General features: G+C 37.3%; 2 protein-coding genes and 3 long non-coding RNA genes across 41 annotated transcripts in view; 2 read left to right on the top strand and 3 right to left on the bottom strand.

Moving 5' to 3' along the window:
* LOC116920391 overlaps window positions 1-20,259 on the top strand; it is a 67,321-nt gene that overhangs the window by 14,364 nt on the left and 32,698 nt on the right. For 4 of the 15 annotated variants that reach the window (XR_006644769.1, XR_006644770.1, XR_006644768.1 and 1 more), the window contains exons 22-23: window positions 88-3,679; window positions 3,752-4,103. This is a non-coding gene — a long non-coding RNA (uncharacterized LOC116920391). Of the gene's footprint in view, window positions 1-87; window positions 3,680-3,751; window positions 4,104-4,550; window positions 4,749-4,824; window positions 4,977-5,053; window positions 5,202-5,270; window positions 5,376-5,445; window positions 5,876-5,935; window positions 6,899-6,983; window positions 7,127-7,180; window positions 7,348-7,410; window positions 8,208-8,352; window positions 9,332-9,470; window positions 9,540-9,626; window positions 9,880-9,949; window positions 10,111-10,622; window positions 10,717-10,812; window positions 10,896-10,962; window positions 11,077-11,175; window positions 11,920-20,259 lie in introns of those variants that run through there. The other 11 variants (XR_006644780.1, XR_006644771.1, XR_006644777.1 and 8 more) reach the window with 11 other exon arrangements.
* LOC116920272 (putative ankyrin repeat protein RF_0381) overlaps window positions 1-20,259 on the bottom strand; it is a 51,771-nt gene that overhangs the window by 9,661 nt on the left and 21,851 nt on the right. The window lies entirely within an intron of this gene.
* LOC116935723 lies at window positions 12,650-15,974 on the bottom strand. 21 transcript variants are annotated; one of them, XR_006644798.1, is made up of 12 exons: window positions 15,906-15,922; window positions 15,587-15,639; window positions 15,454-15,510; window positions 15,271-15,364; window positions 15,084-15,214; window positions 14,838-15,023; window positions 14,516-14,784; window positions 14,328-14,451; window positions 14,155-14,238; window positions 13,825-13,967; window positions 13,228-13,745; window positions 12,650-13,155 (listed from the first exon to the last, which is right to left on the bottom strand). It is a non-coding gene; the product is annotated as an uncharacterized LOC116935723 (long non-coding RNA). The 21 variants fall into 21 exon arrangements; XR_006644808.1 differs by having other exon boundaries at window positions 15,469-15,510; window positions 15,906-15,920; XR_006644796.1 differs by having other exon boundaries at window positions 15,587-15,787; window positions 15,855-15,918.
* Window positions 17,393-19,007, top strand: LOC116935724. The gene is made up of 2 exons (XR_004401412.2): window positions 17,393-18,241; window positions 18,397-19,007. It is a non-coding gene; the product is annotated as an uncharacterized LOC116935724 (long non-coding RNA).
* The window catches only part of LOC116920291 (death-associated protein kinase 1), an 11,714-nt gene continuing 11,600 nt past the window's right edge, over window positions 20,146-20,259 (bottom strand). For 2 of the 3 annotated variants that reach the window (XM_045171723.1, XM_045171721.1), the window contains one exon: window positions 20,146-20,259. This exon is cut by the window's right edge and continues 819 nt beyond it. The gene's annotated coding sequence lies outside the window, so the exon portion shown is untranslated. The other variant, XM_045171722.1, reaches the window with a different exon arrangement.

The raw sequence follows: 20,259 nt of genomic DNA, 5'->3' as shown, positions 1-20,259 counted from the left end.
GTGCAATTTGACTTTTGAGAAGCGTCTAAAATCTGGACACCCTTTTCAAATTGCAATCATTTTCTTTTTTCCTTCCCTTGATATAAGAGAAATATTTGCAAATGATGCACTTAAAGAATGACCTGAATCCATCCCTTTGTTGGCTCACAAATCGTCGGCTCCGACTTTCAGAATCTTCTCTGGCCACATTTCGTCTTTTTGGCGCAATTTCGGCTGCGATCGTGTCATAGAGTGGGGAGGTGCTATAGCTGACATCGTATTCGATCTGAACAAGAGTGTGGGCCTGTTTTTAAGTTATAAATGGGGAAAGATCAAAGGATTAGCTGTTTCCCAAATCAGAATCCCTTGTTGTCCTTAACTTTTGAAGGTCATGGCAGTGAAATTGTTTATTTTTCATTTTCTCGATAGATGTCTGCCCTTTTAATTAATCTTAAAATAAATTCTTTATCAGCCCAATAAAAAACAAATGGCCAGCCATTGTCAGGATATAATAAAATGGTGGTTTAAAACAATCACTTAAATACTTGAATTATCAAATGGGTGTGCTGTTCAAGTGAGTCACGCACTTTGACACTTGACTTGAGGCCACTTTGATTTTTGTTTTGTTTCATCGTCCTTTCATGGACAGAAACCAGTCTGTAAATTAGCATTGATTTTACAACCAACGATAAGTGTTGAATGACCTTGAGACATTAAAAAAAAAAATTTTCTTTGTTTATTTTTTCTTGTGGTTGTCTATATGATAAAGTTGTTTTTTATTTGCCCTTTAATGGACGAAGAAAACTTCATTTATCGTAACACAGAATCTTTGTATTTCTCATCTGGATATCCTCGTTAATTTTATCATTTCATATTTTATGAACAAGCAAGGGGCAACACTATGGCCTTGCTGTCGTCGCCTACATTTGTCAGGTTTGCAACAAGCCAATATTTTATGTTTTCTACTTGATTTCACTTCACTTTTACTCTTCTATTTCACCAGCTCTACCACTCGAGTCTTTTTCCTTTTCTTATCTTGGGCGTGCAAAGCGATTCTGGTTGGCAAGTCAACTTTGTCAGCGTCAAATTACGTGTTTTCCCATTCGGCAAAGTCCTCATTTCACCGCTCTTACGTCCAACTCAACTGAAAATGGCCTCGCCATTATCTTCAAGTCATGCTGGAAATGTACACGGCATTCAGTTTGATCGCTCACATCTTTTCGGGGAGGATGGCTATACTTCAGTGTTACATGGTACATTGAATGGTCAAAGGGTAGCAATCAAAAGAATCGAGGTGACCAGAGGCACAAATCAAACAACTGACAACAAGTAAAAAATTCTGCAGCAGTTAAACCATCCGAATGTCGTCAAACTTCTTCACTATGAACACGACAACACTATGAACACGACAACAATTTTATGTAAGATTCTTTTTTCTTGTTTTTAACCAAAAATAAATTATCATAATGATTTTCGTTTATCTCTTTGCCGTGTTTAAAGGTACTATGCATTTGAATGGTGTAACACCTCGTTATCTCAGCTGTTCTTGAAGTCGGATGACCCCAAAAAATACGATGGACCTATGCCACATCATATTGATGCTTTGTTTCAATTGGCTTCTGGTCTCAAACATATTCATTCACAGAATTTAGTTCACGGAAACATTAAACCAGAAAATGTCCTGATCTCGGTAAGATCTGGTGGCAAAGATGATATAACTCTCAAATGGGCAAACTTTGGACTGACCAGAAACGTCAGTGAACGAGGAAGAGGGAAAACAAATCAAGTGGGGGGAGATAACACGTGGTTGGCACCCGAGTTGCTGTCGTTTAAACTAAATAGCAACGTAGAAGAAAACAATTACAAAGAGACCGCCAAGAGCGACGTCTTTGCACTAGGACTCGTTTTCGGAAGTCTATTCTCGAACGGTGAACATCTCCACATAATTGGATTAATTCTTTTTCAGTGAGCTAAATTGAATTAATTTACATTTTTAAAGATGGTCGAATTGCATTAAATTGGTTATACCTTCTCCTTGATGGCTTTTAGTTGACTAACGCGTTGACTAACTTGTGTCGATGTCATCCTTTTGTCAGGGGCGTGTTCCAACATTTTTTTCATTGGGTCATTCTCGTAACAGTCGCGTAATTTGCCGCCAATTTCTAAAACAAAGTCACGATTTATTCATTCACCATAAAATCAAAAGGATTTTTATCTATATGAGGAATTACTTTGCATGTTGATGGGATTCCCTTCAATTATGTTTTGGGGAATTTCATTTTCATTTCCCATGGGACCGTAGAGATGTTCACCGTTCAAGATTAGACTTCCAAAAACGAGTCCTAGTGCAAAGACGTCGCTCTTGGCGGTCTCTTTGTAATTGTTTTCTTCTACGCTGCTATTTAGTTTAAACGACAGCAACTCGGGTGCCAACCACGCGTTATCTCCCCCGACTTGATTTGTTTTCCCTCTTCCTCGTTCACTGTCGTTTCTGGTCAGTCCAAAGTTTGCCCATTTGAGAGATCTTATCTTTGCCACCAGATCTCACCGAGATCAGGACATTTTCTGGTTTGATGTCTCCGTGAACTAAATTCTGTGAATGAATGTGTTCGAGACCAGAAGCCAATTGAAATAAAGCATCGATATGATGTGGCATAGGTCCATCGTATTTTTTGGGGTCATCCGACTTCAAGAACAGCTGACATAACGAGGTGTTACACCATTCAAATGCATAGTACCTTTAAACACGGCAAAGAGATAAACAAAAATCATTATGATAATGTTTTTCGGTTAAAAACAAGAAGAAAGAATCTTACATAAAATTGTTGTCGTGTTAACAGTGAAGAAGTTTGACGACATTCGAATGGTTTAACTGCTGCAGAACTTTTAACTTGTTGTCAGTTGTTTGATCTGTGCCTCTGGTCACCTCGATTCCTTTGATTGCTACCCTTTGACCATTCAATGTGCCACGTAACACTGAAGTATAGGCATCCTCCCCGACAAGATGTGAGCGATCAAACTGAATGCCGTGTACATTTCCAGCACGATTTGAAGATAATGGCGAGGCCATTTTCAGTTGAGTTGGACGTAAGAGCGGTGAAATGAAGACTTTGCCGAATGGGAAAACACGTAATTTGACGCTGACAAAGTTGACTTGCCAACCAGAATCGCTTTGATGGTACCATTTATATTACCTGCAATTATCAAATAAATTTAAAGTTTAATGGAGATAATGGTTTTACAGTGTATCTGAAAATCCGTGTAAAAGGCTGTGACGTTTATTTACGTGCCTTTTTCAAGTTTTACCAGATTTGTTTTATGTTTTTTACTTTTAGAAGGTCGAATTAAAGGACATGCATAGCACGAGAAAAAGAAAGGCAGACACGGGCACGCCCGTATTCTGCATTGACTAAACAAGGAAAAACTAAGCAATTTTAAAATCTAATTATTTTGTTTTTGGAAGAGGGATCTTTACCTTGTCCGTCATTTCCGTTCAATATTCCTCAATGGAAAACGGAAAAATAATGCCAGTTAAGGCCACAATTCACTTTTGGGATTTCCTTTGTCCTTCTAAATGTCGTGAGCGGTGTTAACTTGTGAGAATGGCGAGTGAGAGCTGGGTGTGGCAGGGAGTTGGTTTCTTATCAGTTCTTTTTTGTCAAGTTCCTTCTAGACATTTTTCATTCCACCGCCAGAGGGGGTAAGCATTTCTAAATCGAACGATTTTTCTTCTCGCTCTCCTCCTCATCCTTCTTCTCTTCTTTCTCTTTAGTTCGTGTTTCCATTATTTCGTGTTTCCATTATTTCGTGGACAAACATGGTTGATGTATGGCTTGAGTAGCGGGCACGCCAATGCATCCATCGCCTTTAAAAGTCATGTATTGGAAGAGACTTAAAGCTAAAAACTAGGTGGCAGCACATAGCAGGACTACGGACGACAGTGGCGGTTATTGCTCCAATACCAGATGGCAGTGTATAACGAAGGACCATGGCAGAGAAAAAGAAAACAAAAGGAATAGATCTATGCTGTATGCAGTTTTATAGTGTGACGTCATTGATACGTGGAACCATGGACTACTCTATTGTTAAGGACGGGACTGTTCGACATTTCCTATGCCACCCATGTAATTTTTTAAATTTTCTATTGATTTCAGTTTAAAAAAATAATTATTGACTTACCAAATGTCCCTATATTGAAAATTAACCCTGAACGAGTTATTAATTATTTTGTATCAGAAAATCGGGAAATTGGGCGGGCCGCCGGTGCCATCTGGGAGCCAAAAATCCTAACTCATTACTTGTTTTCTTTGTTCAGTTGTCAATCAGCTAGATCATGCGATTTTAGTTGATAGATGGCACCCGACAATTTCGAGTTCAGTTGTCAATCAGCAAGAACTTGCAGTTTTTGGTTGATAGATGGCACCGGCGGCCCGCCCAATTCCCCCTCCTACCTAAATTAAAATCGCAATATCTTCTTAAATGATACGTTTTATAAAGAAAAAATTTGATGATTACAATCGCCTTTAAAAGCTGCATTTAATGGTGTATTTTTTATTTTTCCATGAAAATAGCCACAGTGACACCCTTTAACACGGCGGGATAGGGAAACTTTCCCGTCCTTAACAATAGAGTAGTCCATGGTGGAACACGAAAATGTAAACTGCATTTTGTTTCCTTGTCCCCCTCCGCCTCGAGGCAGTTTGGACAAATTCGTAAAAAATCCCGGATACAACTTATCGACACCTCTAATCTTGAGTAAGTTTCACTTGGTATGCTGACTTATTTTATTAGATGTTATTTTGACCAAACATCTTTTCGTGATATCCATAAATTTATTGTTGACAGAAAGGGCTGGCACATTGAAGTGATATGGATCCTTCTTTCACGTTTACGTCCGTTCTTCCATCGTCTAAAGATGAAAAACCTAGCCGATGTCAAATTATCGTTAATGCCATTTAGGGAAATTTTGAGGCTGAACGAAAGTTGCCTTGTTGCAGGTTTAGATAATTCATTCCAAACTTCCTTTTTCATTTCTCTTTGCCAGATTATGTAATTTGTGTGTACCCATTTGCAGTTTACTTCAGTGGAAAAGATGATTTGCTGCACTGCCACCTTTAGGCCTAGGGTTCAACATTCCGATGGAAGGCGCATTGGCATCTACCAATGCTATAACACCAACAATTTGAATATGCCAGTCAGCAATACTATGACGGATGTGTTGAGTATGCACTAGTGATATCCTCATGCATACATATTGATGGTTTATACATATGTCAAATATTTTGCATTAGGTCCAGAAGATCCAGATTTAATTGTGCCGGGGAACGAAGAGATCGACGTTCAACAGATACACGAAACTTCGCTCGACCGTTACGACAGCTGCTACATTTCCAACGGTTCGTGTGGTGATGGATTCATTAAATCTTTAGAGGCACACATTTTTTTACCACGTTCTGTTATGCGCAGGCAAATCGGGTGAAGAAATCGCGAATGATGGACGAACAAAATATTGTAACATGTAACTGAAGGTGGACGTAGCAACTTCCACGTCATTTAGTACGCCAGTGCCGAAACGACGTGCATATGCAGATCAAAAGGAAAATAATTTCACGTTAATTCCATCGTCGTCTTTGTTGTTGTCATCATTATCTTTGCTATGATCGCAGTTGCGGTTTCATCAAAAGGTTGTCAAACATTTGAATTTAATCATTTTATCCTAAAAAATCTCACCCAATAGTTTCGATTAATTCCGAATGGATGTAGCGAATCTAAGGCGAGCTGATGGTCGTAATGGAATTTTTCGCCCACGACAATTTGTAAGATTTTGTATGCCCAATTGCCGCCATTTCGTGAACGTATTGGATAAATATGACAATCTTTCACCTCACTATCAACAGTAATCAAGCAAGAAATAATAGTCTAAAAAATTGCTATTAAAATCCAAATATAATTGCAGGAAAGTTGGCTCCAGTTCGTCCCTCAATCTCTCTTCTGTTCCGTTCAGCAAATGCAGTAGCGTTGTCATGTTTGGGGTATCCAAAGCGATGGAGGACATAGTAGAAGGTTGATAGCTAAAAAAGGAGTTGCATTAACGGAGGTATTTGATATCCGTAAATGAGTGAAACCTGAAAAAAAAAAAAAACGAGGATTTGGCGTTTAATCAAATGAGAGCCCTCTGAGGAATGTGTTGGCTGTTTGGTTTTTGGAGCCATCACCACCGGATTCTAACGTCGCATTTTCAATCATTCAATTTGAATTCGTATGTACAAATGACTCGTGTTCCTGAGGTTGAAGCTCTTGGGGAAAAAAATTGGCGAAAGTTAAAAATGAAAATTGTTTCATTTTTTATAACCCCTTGAGAAAAACAAATAAGACATGAAAATTTGATAAAATGAAATACAAAAAGATAAAAATTAATTTCGTTTGAAAGAGGTGCAAATATGGCAGCCCTGTTGGCTGTTACCTTAAGGAGTAGGGAAAATTGTTTACTCAATCGCACTTACCCACTTAAAGTTGTCGGAGAAACAATGGCGTTCTTCTGCAGGGGATATTTTTTTTGTATTTATTTTTTTATTTTAACAAGTAACACGTGAGTTAAAGACATGAAAATGAAACCGTTTCGTCTGTCGTTTGACTCCCGTTGTTTTAGTGCTTTATTGTTTCGAAAGAAACGTGGATTGTGAGCTCCTTATCTGCGTGCATCTGTCGTCATCCAGGCTGCTACCATTTCGATTATGTAATATAAAATGAAATTCGACATTTTTAACTAGAGGTGTTTAATAGTTTTTGTTTGGTCCCGAATCTCGAAAATCTCGAATATTCCGAGTGAATGGTAAACCAGTCGTGAAGTGAACAGCTTCGGGTGCTACGTGGTTTATTTGTGGACGAATTCCATTCGTAATTGCATTCATCACAGAAGGTTAGTCTTTGTAATTATCAGCGTTTTTTATTGTTAAACACATTAAGCGTGTTTCCTTGATTATTTACGACCATCTGACAAAAAGTTTGCGATGACATTCGACGCGTTTCCATTTCGGGCAAATGTTTCATCCTGTAACGTCTCCATTTACGAGTCGATATGTAACGACTAGATAGCCTATAAGATCGACAAAGTGCTCTGGATAAACATTGCAACTGATTTTCCAAGGTATAGTTTGCCACAGTTTTCATTTGCCACTATTGTTTCTCACAGTCTTGGCAGTCTTTGTTTTTCTTACCCTACCTTAGTGTGAAGAATTAACCACCTAATGGCAGTCCGTGTTGAATTTTTTGTATACGCTTTGCAATGGGCAGACGATTCAGTCGGGCTCGGACATTACGAATTTCAGTTTCACCAGGGTCGAGGCAAACTATCTTGAGAAAATCTAGGTATTAAATTTTGATTCCACACATTTTACAACACGATTTATTGCGTTTTTTTATCTCTCCTAGTTTATTTTATACTTAAACGAATGAAGGACTACAACAACAGCAAAGTGACCGTTTTAAGATAACGAGTGTCGAGTCTTTGTCTAATCACCCCTGGGCAAGCGCAGCTTCGTCGAGGAGTTTAAGAATTTCTTTCTTTTTTGGGTTGCTCAGTTCATTGTTTTTGCGTAAAATAGATCGTGGGTCGTTGCCTTTGGGTATGACGCGAATCCCATTTTGGATTAATATTCTTATTGCTTCTTCTGAGTTTGAGGTTGAATAGTTTCCACACAAAAAATGAAGAGCATTTTCTCCATATTTGTTCGTTGCGTTGACGTCAATTCCCTTTTCGATCAAGGTTTTCATCGCGTCGATAAAACTTGAGTTTCCTTTGTTTCGACACAAATAATGGAGCGCGTTCAGTTCATGGTTGCCCTTTGCATTCACGTCGATTCCCTGTTCGATTAACAGTATAATTGCATCGATTAACGTCGAGCTTGAATTCAATTCGCACAAAATGTGTAGCGCATTTTTTCTAAATCGGTCCTTTGCTTTGATGTCGATTCCTTTCTTAATTAGTTTTTCAATTTCTATTGTTAGATCCGACGAATTTTCAAGGGCACATAATCGACGCAATTCTTCTTCGCGTGCAATCCGATGCGATTTTTCCTCGCGTGCAATCCGATTCGAATCTAATAGAAAATTGTCAAGATGGTTGTTCGATTCTGGAGTGTGTGCAGTTTCCCTGGAATTTGATAGTTCGTCGACGACTTGTGCCGATGTTATTCTTATTTTAAGGTCGTCTTCCAACATATGACTAAGTATGTTATACGCATTACACTCTCGCAGTTTAGTTGCAATTTCTAAAACAAAGAATATTAAATTACGTTAGCAGGCAACACAATTATTGTAGTAAATTAGGACTTACCTCCAATTTTAATCGGACGTTTTTCTTTGATGTTGTAGTGAATTTCTATCTCGTCGTTACCGTAAAGATGTTTGCCGTTCAAGAAAAGGTAACCGACGACGAGGCCTAGGACAAACACATCGCTCTGAACGGTGCCTCGAGGCTCATCTTCCTCTTGCGCGTTTTCCAGCAATTTCAGGGACTCGGGGGCGCGCCATTTTTTTGTTCCTCTGATATCGCTCAACGTGAACGTCCCCCGCTCATTTACGGCTTTTGACAGTCCAAAGTCAGCCCATTTGATTATTGTCTCGTCATCTTGGCGAGGAGGTCGCTTTATGAGCACGTTTCCTGGTTTAATGTCTCGATGAATGAATTTCTTTGAATGGATGTATGCCAGGCCAACAGCTAATTGACGAAACACTTCGATATTAGATGGCCTAGGTCCGTTATATTTTTTGGGATCGTCCGACTTTAGATATAGCTGATCCAAAGAGGCGTCGCACAATTCCATTGCGTAGTACCTGAAACACCGCAACAAAGAAACAAACTGCATTATTTCATGTTTTACTTTTGAGCATACGAAAAAAAAACCTCACCTGAAATTTTTGTCGCTTTCACAATGGAAAAGTTGGACGATGTTTGGATGAGTCTGAAGCTCTCGCAAAGCTTTTTCTTCGTTTGCATTTACGTTTGCATTTGCTAGTAAAACTTGTTTTACTGCTACTGCTTCATTTTCAAACTCTCCTCTAAACACGAAGCCATAACCACCACTTCCTAATATATCATCCCGGCTGAACTTTATTTTCATTTCCACCATACTTTCGATGCACACGAGTAAAAGAATGTTCAATGGTTTTTTTTTTTTTTCTTTTGTGTTTGACTTCTCGAATCTGTTTCCATCCAGTCCAAGTTTGCAAATGACCACCGCGTATAGTTGATCGGGTTGTTCTTGAACGGCCAGAGAGATATCACTATCAGCTGCTATCTACACTGGTGACAGTAATCACTGAAATATATTTTACGCAACCAACGAGACGTGTGAGCTGTAGCTTTTTTATGATTTTGATTCTGAAGAATTTCATTTCACTTACCGTCACAGGAAAAGATGAAAAATATTTTCTGGTTTTTTTTTTTATCTTTTCGTTTTATTCAAATTGAAACCATGTTCGCATCCTAGATTTGAACCAGTTATGGACGGCATTTTTTTCTGAAATGGACAAATTGACAAACAATTGGAATACGACTGGTGAGAAATAGATCATTATCGATCATAGATTTCATCGTTGAATCGTCTGTCCTGTGAAGTGTTAAACTGTGAAGTGTGAATGTTTAGGCTGTTGCAGACGACACTAATTTAAAGACAAAATATTAGCTGTCTTCGATGGTCTGGGCATTGCTGTTGAATGACGTAGGATATTTCACATCACGACCACCTTAATGATAGAAGTCATTGAACATGTGTCACAAATCAAGTCGCTGACTATGTGAATTGCAAGGGTCGACATGAATCATGTTTGCAAACGGCCATCGGTTACTCTTTGGCCTCGTTCAATCAGTGTGAACTAGCTGTGCTCGACAACAGACAGGTAAATGACGCCCTACTCGGAATTGTTTGTTTTCCCATCACGTCACTTAATGCTCGTCTTTTTATTCCAGTGTTTACTTCATTTGATGACCAAAAGCAGTGAATCTCAAATGATTTTGAAATCAAAATTTGAATTTGTGTGTTGTTTCCTGAAGCAAATGCAAAGTTCTGTTGGATGACCAAACCATAGGTCTGCTAAAATGAGCTCACATTTACATCATATTTATTGATGGTAAATTATTTACTTAAATTGATATAAGTAAAATTTATGTTTTGTTGACTCTTTGGTCTTTTTCTTTCACTCTCTTATTCTTGTTTGCTTTTTTTCTCTGTTGATTTCTATCTTAGTTGTTTGGTTGCTAGATAAGCTTGGGTGTGTTAGCAATTTATATGTATATTTTTTCTCTCACTCTCCCTCCCTCTGCACCCCCCTCCCCACCTGTTCCTAATACTCTTATTTCCTTCCATACCACCTTGGGTGCTTGGTTAGTGATTAAGGCGAGAAAACAATGAAACAAAGAAGTATCACTTTTTGTGTTTGTTTTTTTTTTTGTTTTTTTCCAAGTCTTTTTCGTCTGTATTTTGTATTATGCTCAAAATTGCGCAAATTGTTTCTCACTTTGGTGGGAAGTTTTCCATTCGACAGAAAGATACATGGCCGTGTAATTATTCCTGTAGGATTTTATCCGCATTTGTCGTGGTCTGGCTAGCTCTGCATATTGAAATTTCCTTCTCTAATGTCAGGTACACATTTTCTGTCGTCGTTAGTCTTCCTGTCCAGTGGCTCTCAATGGTTTATTAGACCGCCCAATTTGGCAGCTGTGCTCCAGAACCAGTGGTAAGTCGGTTTTAATTTTATCTTTGGCATATTGTTTGATTTATCCCTATTGGTTCAAGATTGACTCATTAAATTAAACTCTTGTGTGTATTGCAGTTTATCCTAGCTGAAAAGAAAAAACTAACTATAAAGAGGAGAATCGTACAGACGCTTGGACGAACAACTTGGACGGCGAGAACGTAAGTTACATCAACTATTGAATGAATATAAAGATGTGAAACACGATAATTTGTCTCTACTGTCAAGGAGTGAAGCCAAACAGTAGGATCGGTTGATGGCATCAACTTGATGCCCAGTCTACCATGTCCTTTTCGTGAGCGTCTCCGTCGTGATGGCCTTCCTTCGTATCCTGTTACTCAGGTAAGGATTTTCGGTAACAAGTATCTTACCACTGGGTCAGAATTTTCAAGCGTTCGATGTTATGAATTACATTTTTATTTTATTGTCAAATCAAAACAGGTTTTCAGCAACACGTAGAAACTGTAGATGTAAAACTTGTCCGTCCTAAAGCAGAGTAATTCGGATACGGTCATAATGAATTTCGACATTGAAAATCTCAACGTGGGAGGGGCGATGGATACAAAAGGAGGGATGTCCTTAGCACCCGTAGCCGAAAAGCTTTTTTTTTTTTCGTTAACGGTACCTCCTGATTACGACTCAAGTACGTGTTAGGTTTATTTACTTAAAAATGCGAACGTGCTCCGATACGCGACGGTGGGTAACCGGGTCCACTTTTCAAGTGAGATCTTTGCATCTTGAAGCGACTGTTCACCTGGCTACGGGTGATTCGGTCTGGTTGTATCTTTATGTTCAAGTAACACGCTTGTGGTAGATGCTCATTTTACAGGTCCTACTGGCATGCTGTTGATGGAAGACATTTTAAATCTCAGGTAATTACTGAATAGTGCAGCAGCAATATTCGTGAAGGGTGACCTTGCAATCCGCTTTAAAGAGTTCACCAAGTACCATATGTAGAGGTTTTAAAAAATTGAATAATGTAATGGAAATGTTTTAGCCATAGTGTATGGTCTAGTGGCCAAGCAGACACCGTATTCTTGTCAATTCCTGTGTGTTTTAGAGTTACAATCATGACTGCTTTAAACGAATTAATTGAGAAGAAAAATTTGCAAACGTATTTATGCTTCTAAATTTGTAAGTTATCTGATATGAAATCGAACAATAAACTGGTATTTTTAAAAAGGGCATAACAACCAAAACGGTTTCTTCGAACATCGACTTCTTTTTGGAAAATTTATTAGGGTTATACCGATATCGCCAAACACTAGGTGGCACTGTTAAGCTTCACTGTCAAGCTGACTTTACAAAATTGAACGCATTTCTTTTCCAGTGTTACCCACGAAGTAGATTCTGTAAATATATTCATTGCTTACCTGGTAAGTTTCCTGACCTGGTTCGCCTACTTGGAAGGTAGGCAACCCAGGTAATTGCGCACCCAGCAGAAATGTAGTCGGGGAGAAGGGTCTCTCGGGGAGAACTCTGGTGGGGTAACTTGGCATAGTTACCCCGACCATCAAACGATCACTCGGACATGGGTACCTGAAAAGGAATCGAGCCAGCCACCGTCGAGTTCCCAGGCTAGAGCCCTCGCGATGGCTCCTCTATCCTCGAATCGAAACATCAGAAATTTTCTAAGTATTTTGCCTGATTTAACTTTAATAATTAGAATTTTACATTTCTAATATATCAGTTGTAGCTCAACGGTAGAGCAGCAGCATGGTAAGTCAAAGGCCTAGGGTTCAAACCACATGCGGCAGCAATGCTTATTTTAATTTCAAAAAACAATTTGCTGGATAATTTTCTTAATTTACAGAAAAAAAAAATTGGCCAGAAAAAAAATCCTGCTGAAAAGAATTTTTGAAAAAAAAATTTTTTCATTAAAAAAATTAATAAAAAAAATTGCCAGAAAAGAAAATCTTTTGAAATTATTTTATTGCAGTTTATCAGACATTTACAAACAACATAGTAGCCCAGCAAGACATACGGTTACACCAACTCAATTGCCCCGACGGGTATATTACCTGTTATGTTTTCGAATAGCTCCATAACCCTCCATTAACCTAATCGACGGGTTGATTACCCGTTGTGTTTTCGGGTTACACCGTAGCCCTCCAATAATCTCATAGTTAACGACCCACACTCACCTTCTAGACAGCGCACTCCCAACCTTCTCGTGCTGATCATAGTGTTGCCATAACCCGCTACGGGCTTATTATCACAAGTGTTATCACGGGAAATAGGGCCACAGAAAACTAGGGAACCCCACAAATGAACTCCAATATGTCTGCCACAGTACCACAACAAATAGAGAAAATAATAAATACAAGGATATTTTCGGTCGTCCCTCCAACTCCTATCCATTATTTTGGCCCCAAAGATCCATTAAAATCATTTCCGAGCTTCATTACGACCCTATGAACTCTAGAAAATAAATATACATGACAGCGTAAAAATTAAACGCTTGTTGACATAATTTTTTAATCGGTGACATACCTTGTTAATTGTTGTATTAGTCATCACAAAATTCGTTTCCAAATGCGTTGAACAAAGCATAGCACGAATGCTGCATAATGGCTTCTTTGATAGTCTTTCCAAGATAGCTAGAACTCTCCATTTAAAAGAAAAAAAAATCCCGTTTTGCAATAGCCATCTTGTTGGAATCAATCTATTTTGTGAACAGCTAATACTGGACGTCGTACAAAAAAACCTTCCTGGGGGACGAAGACAACAGAGAGAAGTTATTACCAAATTATTGCTGATTAATCTTACATGACATAAGTTCTTTATGGAGCATACTTCCCAATTACTTTCGCCAGGCCACAGTAATTGCAAATCTTCTTATTGTATAAGATATACGGTCGATAACACATCTTGTAAGCATTTCCTAAAGGGTAAAAAAAAAAAAGCCTCAGTTGCAAACAACAACTGAGCAATCATTTGGTTAAACTGAGAAACTAATACTTCCCATGCATGTTGGGCAGTAGAACATCAACTGAAGGGTTCAGTATAATCTACATTTTGAAACCAAAAATAGGTTACAACAAGTTTTAAACTGAATAAAAGGATGCAGTACTTGTACACAATACTTACATTCACTTGTCAAGCAGATACATTTGGTTTGAAACATAGGCATCCAACAAGACAATAAACTTTCACAATTTCAAACTGGAACACCTTAATTCCTTGTTCTCTGTACGAAACAGGGTTGCCACTCTTTTCGGGCTCTCATACTTCTAAAACAATAAAAAATATATTACCTAAGTAGGGGCAGAGTAATAGAATACTAGTATTCTAGAGTAATAGAATACTAGTATTCTAGAGTAATAGAATACTAGTATTCTAGAGTAATAGAATACTAGTATTCTAGCCTACTGCCAGTATTCTATTACTCAGCTGTGACTCTGATATCACTGAAAATACCTGACTACAGAACGATTAAAAAAATCTGGTAACTTCCAACTGTTTGATACACGAAATTCAATGGGAAGGTGCTCACTAGCTGTACTAAAAAATAAATAATAAAACGTGTAGCGCACCAGTACAATATTATAAAAATAGTACAAATACAGTACAGTATATTTTCAGCTACTAACCTTTTCAGAGACCCGAATTTATAATATTTTCTGGAATACGAGATCTCCAACATTGTCGTTTTCCTCTTAATCCCACCAGATCTACTATTTCGGCAAATAGAATCAATGGAAGTCAACAAGATAACTGAAAGATATAAACAATAAAAGTAAACTATGCAGCAAAGATAGATAATGCTTTCTCCTCCTACCAGTTCCGGTGGAGGTTAACTAACTAATCAATGATGCGACTATATTCAATGGCACTATTCATCAGCAGCAGTAGTTTCTTCCACAATGTCAGATTAAAAAAGCATTGAACTTGCATAGACATCCAGAAAACAAAGATTTCTAGATTTAGACACTTTTGCAACAGAAAATTTTTCATTAATCTCCATAATAGGCAGTCTGTTGCTGTTTTTTTAAATAAATGTCAACATATAGTAATTCATAAGAAGCTATCAACCTGTAAATTGCCAAACTGAAGGAACAATTTACTGAATATTCTTTGCAAGAATGAATATTTTAGATTACAGTTTTGTATGGTTTCCTTCAGGACCATCGTCCATCCTTGTTCAGTACTTCAGCTACCTATGTTTAGTTGAATCAGTTTCAGGATGAATACTTTTCCCAGTTGATTCATCATTACTTTGGTTAATTGATTTCAATCACAGATGTATGATGCTATTTCAGGAGTTTCTAATACATCACACAATAGTGCTAAAAAATATTTTTTGAATAGTTGGTAGATTGAAGTTTAAATAACTATTGTCATTTTACCTTAGTAAAACACATTTGCTAAATATCTTTAGTTTTTTTTTCTCATTACCAGGACATTTGTCAACTTTTTGCATGGTCAAGTAGATTTCCACCCATATACAACCAGTCAGTTTTCTATGGTCGACTATCTACTAAAAATATAATTAGTAGAAATTGATTCACATAGTTTGTAGATTACTCAAAATACTTTTCAGACTATTGGCTACTATCCAGGGGCAAGTTGGAACATCTGAACAAGGATGTTCCATTTTCAGTATCTTCTTTCGAGTGGTCTTTTCCTCCTGTGATATTTTCAGTGAAAAGCATTTAATTCAAATAAGCTAAAAATTTTTTTTATTTACCATTTAGGAGAATTGAATTATCAGTATACCTTCAAATCAAATACCTTTTAGGTTACAGGCTGGTTTACAGAAGCAAGTAGGAACCTCTGAAATTGCAGTAATACAATTTTTAAACGGGTGACATGATAATTATATAAGCCACAGAAAAAAATGGGATTTAACCTGATTTAACTTGTAGACAACAGACAATGAGAAATTCAACAAATAGTAAAGACCTTTCGTTTCATATGGAAAAGAATGTGATAAAATTATTCGTAGATTTCCTATATTCCTCTTGTTTTCAATGTAACAGGGAACTTCTAAGTAAATTACTTCTTATGAGTGAAATGGTTACTTATCATAGCAAAATCTTTTGATTTCCCTCTTGAGATTCAAATAAACAAAAAAATAATCTCAAAATATGATCATTTATAATCTCAAAAGTTTTTACAGCTGATATAGCATTCCAGCACTTCTAGATTAATTGTCAAACGATGCGTACCATAGCCTTCTTTACTAACAGGCAACGGCCATAACGCGCGGAATCTCCGTTCTCCATGTTGTACAGTATGATGCACAAAAAGGTGAACACCGATTTTTTTTTTTAAAGCCATCTATGGGTAGGTAATATTAACTGTATACTTTTTTTAATAGAGGAAGGGTGGATTTGGCGGAAAACACCATAAGCGGAGGCTGGGTAGTTTAGTGTAGACACCTCTCTGTAATGCTTCTGGCGATAGGAATAAATGTCTGGAAAAAGTGTGTGTTGTATTTTTCTTAGACACCCCACCCCCCCCCCAGGCGAAGAAGAAAATTTATGAATTATCTAACAATCACGATGTCAAACTCTTTCACCCGTCATTGTAATGATTACACCAAACAAGGTATGAAAACATTCAAATAAAACGCATAATCATATGTTATTATAAAAATATTATTAGTGATCGATACTAATATATTTTATGTCATAAAACACAGGAAAAAGGTTTTCTTATACGGTTGAACCGCCGCAATCCGTGCATGAACCCAATGCTATACCATCAAGCCATAATAACTTAAAGATTACTCTTTTGAATATCTATATATCGTGTTATTTCAAATTTTATAACTGATATCTGGTATGAATATATAGAATTGCGCGGCATGCTTGGGAAATGGAAAAATATAATTTTTTTTTTTTTAAGTTTGCCTTCATGAAATAACACAATATATACATATCCGAAAGAGTAATCTTTAAGTTATAATGTATTGATGGTATAGCATTGGCTTCGTGCACGGATTGCGGCGGTTCAAGCCCCGTATAAGAAAACCTTTTTCCTGGTTTTATGACATAAAATATATTAGTATCGATTACTAATAATATTTTTATAATAACATATGATTATGCGTTTTTATTTGAATGTTTTCATACGTGCTTGTTTGGTGTAATCATTACAATGACGGGTAAAGAGTTTGACATCGTGATTGTTAGATAATTCTATAAATTTTCTTCTTCGCCTGGGGGAAGGGTTCGGTTGTCTAAGAAAATACAACACACTTTTTCCAGACATTTATTCCTATCGCCAGAAGCATTACAGAGAGGTGTCTACACTTAAACTACCCAGCCTCCGCTTATGGTGGTTTTCCCCACTTCCTCTATTGAAAAAAGTATACAGTTAATATTACCTACCCATAGATGGCTTTAGAAAAAAATCGGTGTTCACCTTTTTGTGCATCATACTGTACCAGAGTCATAGAACCCTGGTTGGTTGGTTGGTTGGTTCACTGTTCATCTGTAGTTGTGTCTAATTTCGGAAATAGCAGTCAGAGCCTCCAGCGGGTGTGTGATGAATGCACCAATCAGAAAACATGTTTGAAAACTTCAACAGCCAATCACAACAGTGATAAGGGAAACGACGGAGCAGACGACACCAGAAAAATTGAAACTTGAAAAAATAACACTGACAATAGCCGTTGAATAACTCAGTTTCTCTCGATAGATGACTCTGATTCTATTTTCCACCACTGTGCCCCGCCCCAAAACCGTCGAAATTTTATACATACAGACCAACGAAACGCGGTATAGGGATTCCTCTCAGCGTGAACCAACCAGGGTTCTATGATTGTACCCTACTCGTACTCGAGCCAATCGAAACACCTTCCCCCACGCCCCACCAATGAAGTAAAGAAAAAGTTCGGGTTCGGGCAATAGATGGCCGACGATAGCATAAAAGAAAAAGGAGGGAAAAGCTAAAAGACGCCATATATGAGAATTGCAAAGGTAGATAAAATGCTCTTTGGGCCATATGTTTGATTTTTAGTTTAAATTAAACGTACCAGTTTACGATATGTGAATACTGACGAACAAAAACCAAAATTAATAATAAAAAAACAAACAAACATACAACAACAACAACAAAATAACGATGGCAACGTCTTTGCGAACCCTTTCCTTGTTCTTTGACACGGTGGCCATTTAAAAATTCAGACATTCACATCTGAAGAGAAACGAGACCATCCTCTCTTTAGATATTATTAAAATATTTTGTGTTCTTGATTGTTTTAAAAGGTAACCGATGAGTTAAAGACATGAAAATGAAACAGTTTTAGTGGGCGTTATCTTGTGGTTACAGACAGTGAACTCCAGCTGTTTATTTCTTTATTGCTTCAAGCTGGGTCTACACTAGCAGTTTGAAACTTTGATATTGAGCTCCGTATCCGAATTTCACCTTCTGAACAAGTGGAGTTGTGTAGTAGTTGTGTTATCAAAGGAATTTTTGAAGGGAATATCTTAAACTAGTCGTGAAGTGAACAGCCAGTCAACAACTTGTTGTGCCACGCAGTCGATTTTTGTGATGGGTGAGTTCCATTTATAATTTCACAATTTTTTTCCATAGGAGGCGGGCATTTGTAATTATTAGCGTTATTAATTTTAAACGTGTTCCATGTTTTTCCCCTGGGGTACGATTTTTGATGACCATCTGACGATTATTTACGATATGTTTCTGGTTTAGGCAACTGTTTTATTCGTTTTCGTCTCCGATTACAATTTGATAATCCACTGCAGGAAATGCTGATCACTATTAGATTACCATCAAGATCGTATTACGGTATTAGTGAATGTTTGATGGCCATTTCCAGAAAGTCCTAAAACCCACGTCTGGTGAGTTGTGCCAGTTTCTTTTTTATTTAAATTTTCCTTTATTCATTATTTTCACTAACGTCATTTATGAGTGCGTCTAATTTTCCTGTTACCCTGCCTTTGCACGGGTATCAGTTCAAATGTAACCCCTACCCCCTCGAAGTAAAAAAAACAAAAAAGAAGAAATGAATCGATGATATGATCTGGATCCTTTTAGCTTTTCTTGACATATTTAGCGACAGAATTTGGTGCATTTTTGTGGCAAAATCTTCTAAGACAATTTACTATTGCTATTTCGTTTGTTTAGTTGTAGTCCCTTACTTCATTTCCATCCCTTTATGGTTACTTTTTGATCTCGTTGACAATAGCACGCCCCTCTACTTGAGGTTAAAAGAAAATCGTTGGCCTTGATTTTGTTTTGTTGTGGATAATATGCAGTTGATTTTCTAAGCTCAAGTTCACATAAATTTTGTTTTGCCTGTGTTGTCTTGGCAACTTTTTTTTCTGACCCTGCCTTAATGTGACGAGTTGATCACCTAAAGGTAACACATATTGAATTTTCGGCAGCCTACATTTTGCAATGGATACACGAATTCGTCAAGTGCGGTCATAACGAGTTTTAGTTTCGTCAGGGACAAGGCAGAATATCTAAAAACAATTTTTAGTTAAATTTCAATTCTACACATTTTTCAACTCAGTTTATTTAGTCGCTGTTGACGCTGCCTCTTAGCTCTCCGTCTTTTTTTCTTTGATTAATTTTTGCACCTCCGGGGCGTACCTATTTTTGAATTCTTGTATTCCAGTTAAAGTGTATGACCCCCGTTCATTTCCGATAAAGATGTAAAACTAAAACACGATATTTTCGGTCTATACGTATTTCCTCGCGTCGTGCTACTCAGGTAAGGATTTTCGAATATTTCATTACGATTGCCAACGCAAAGTATGCCAATGTCCTTTTCGTGATTAACGAAGCGGAAACCGCACCAACAGTGTTTTACCGGAATCTGCCTCTGCCGGTTCATTTATTAAATCAAGCAGAGTATAATATTTGCTGTGATTTCTAGTATCCAAAGGGAAAAGGTGGGCGTCAGCTGAGAGTATTCTGATAGATAACGGTAGACGAATTTCCTGAACTATGAGCGACCATTTCTAATAACAGGTGATTCAACCAGTGTACAGATTAACCAAATTCATTTTTCAATGACGTAGAAATTAAATTTTTTTTTTCAATTTAGACTATGAAGGGCAAATGCATTTTTTTTTGTTTTTGTTTTCGATGGAATTTTACTTTTACCTCATTCGTCTTTTTTTTTTGAGATTGTAAATGATCGCGGGCACTAGGTTTTCCATACTCAATGTTTCTCCTTTGGGAACATGAAAAATTGCAGTCTTTGCATTATTGATATAGTTATTTTTTTTTTTCTGTTTTCGTACAAATGCGGACTAATAGGATCCCTGTATATAGTATTTATAGCTACCCTGCCTTATATCTCTCTATGTACAGCTGCCATTATATTTCTCCATCAATCCTGCATGTTTTAATCTAGAATTTTTTTTTAATGTTTGCTCTTAAGATTTCTAAACGTCGCCGTCAATTAATTTTATCAATCTATTTTTCATATATTCTATACGTGGTTTATTTTAAATTCTCAGCCAGTTTACATTATTCCGTTTTAGTAAGAATTGTTTGCATAAGACGATACAAGAAACGCAAAAATGAAACATACATTGGAAA

Source organism: Daphnia magna, linkage group LG4 (assembly GCF_020631705.1).
Source record: "Daphnia magna isolate NIES linkage group LG4, ASM2063170v1.1, whole genome shotgun sequence".
Classification (NCBI taxonomy): Eukaryota; Metazoa; Arthropoda; class Branchiopoda; order Diplostraca; family Daphniidae; genus Daphnia; species Daphnia magna.
Note: the sequence above shows the minus strand (reverse complement) of the source record. Positions and strands in the feature narration are given on the sequence as shown.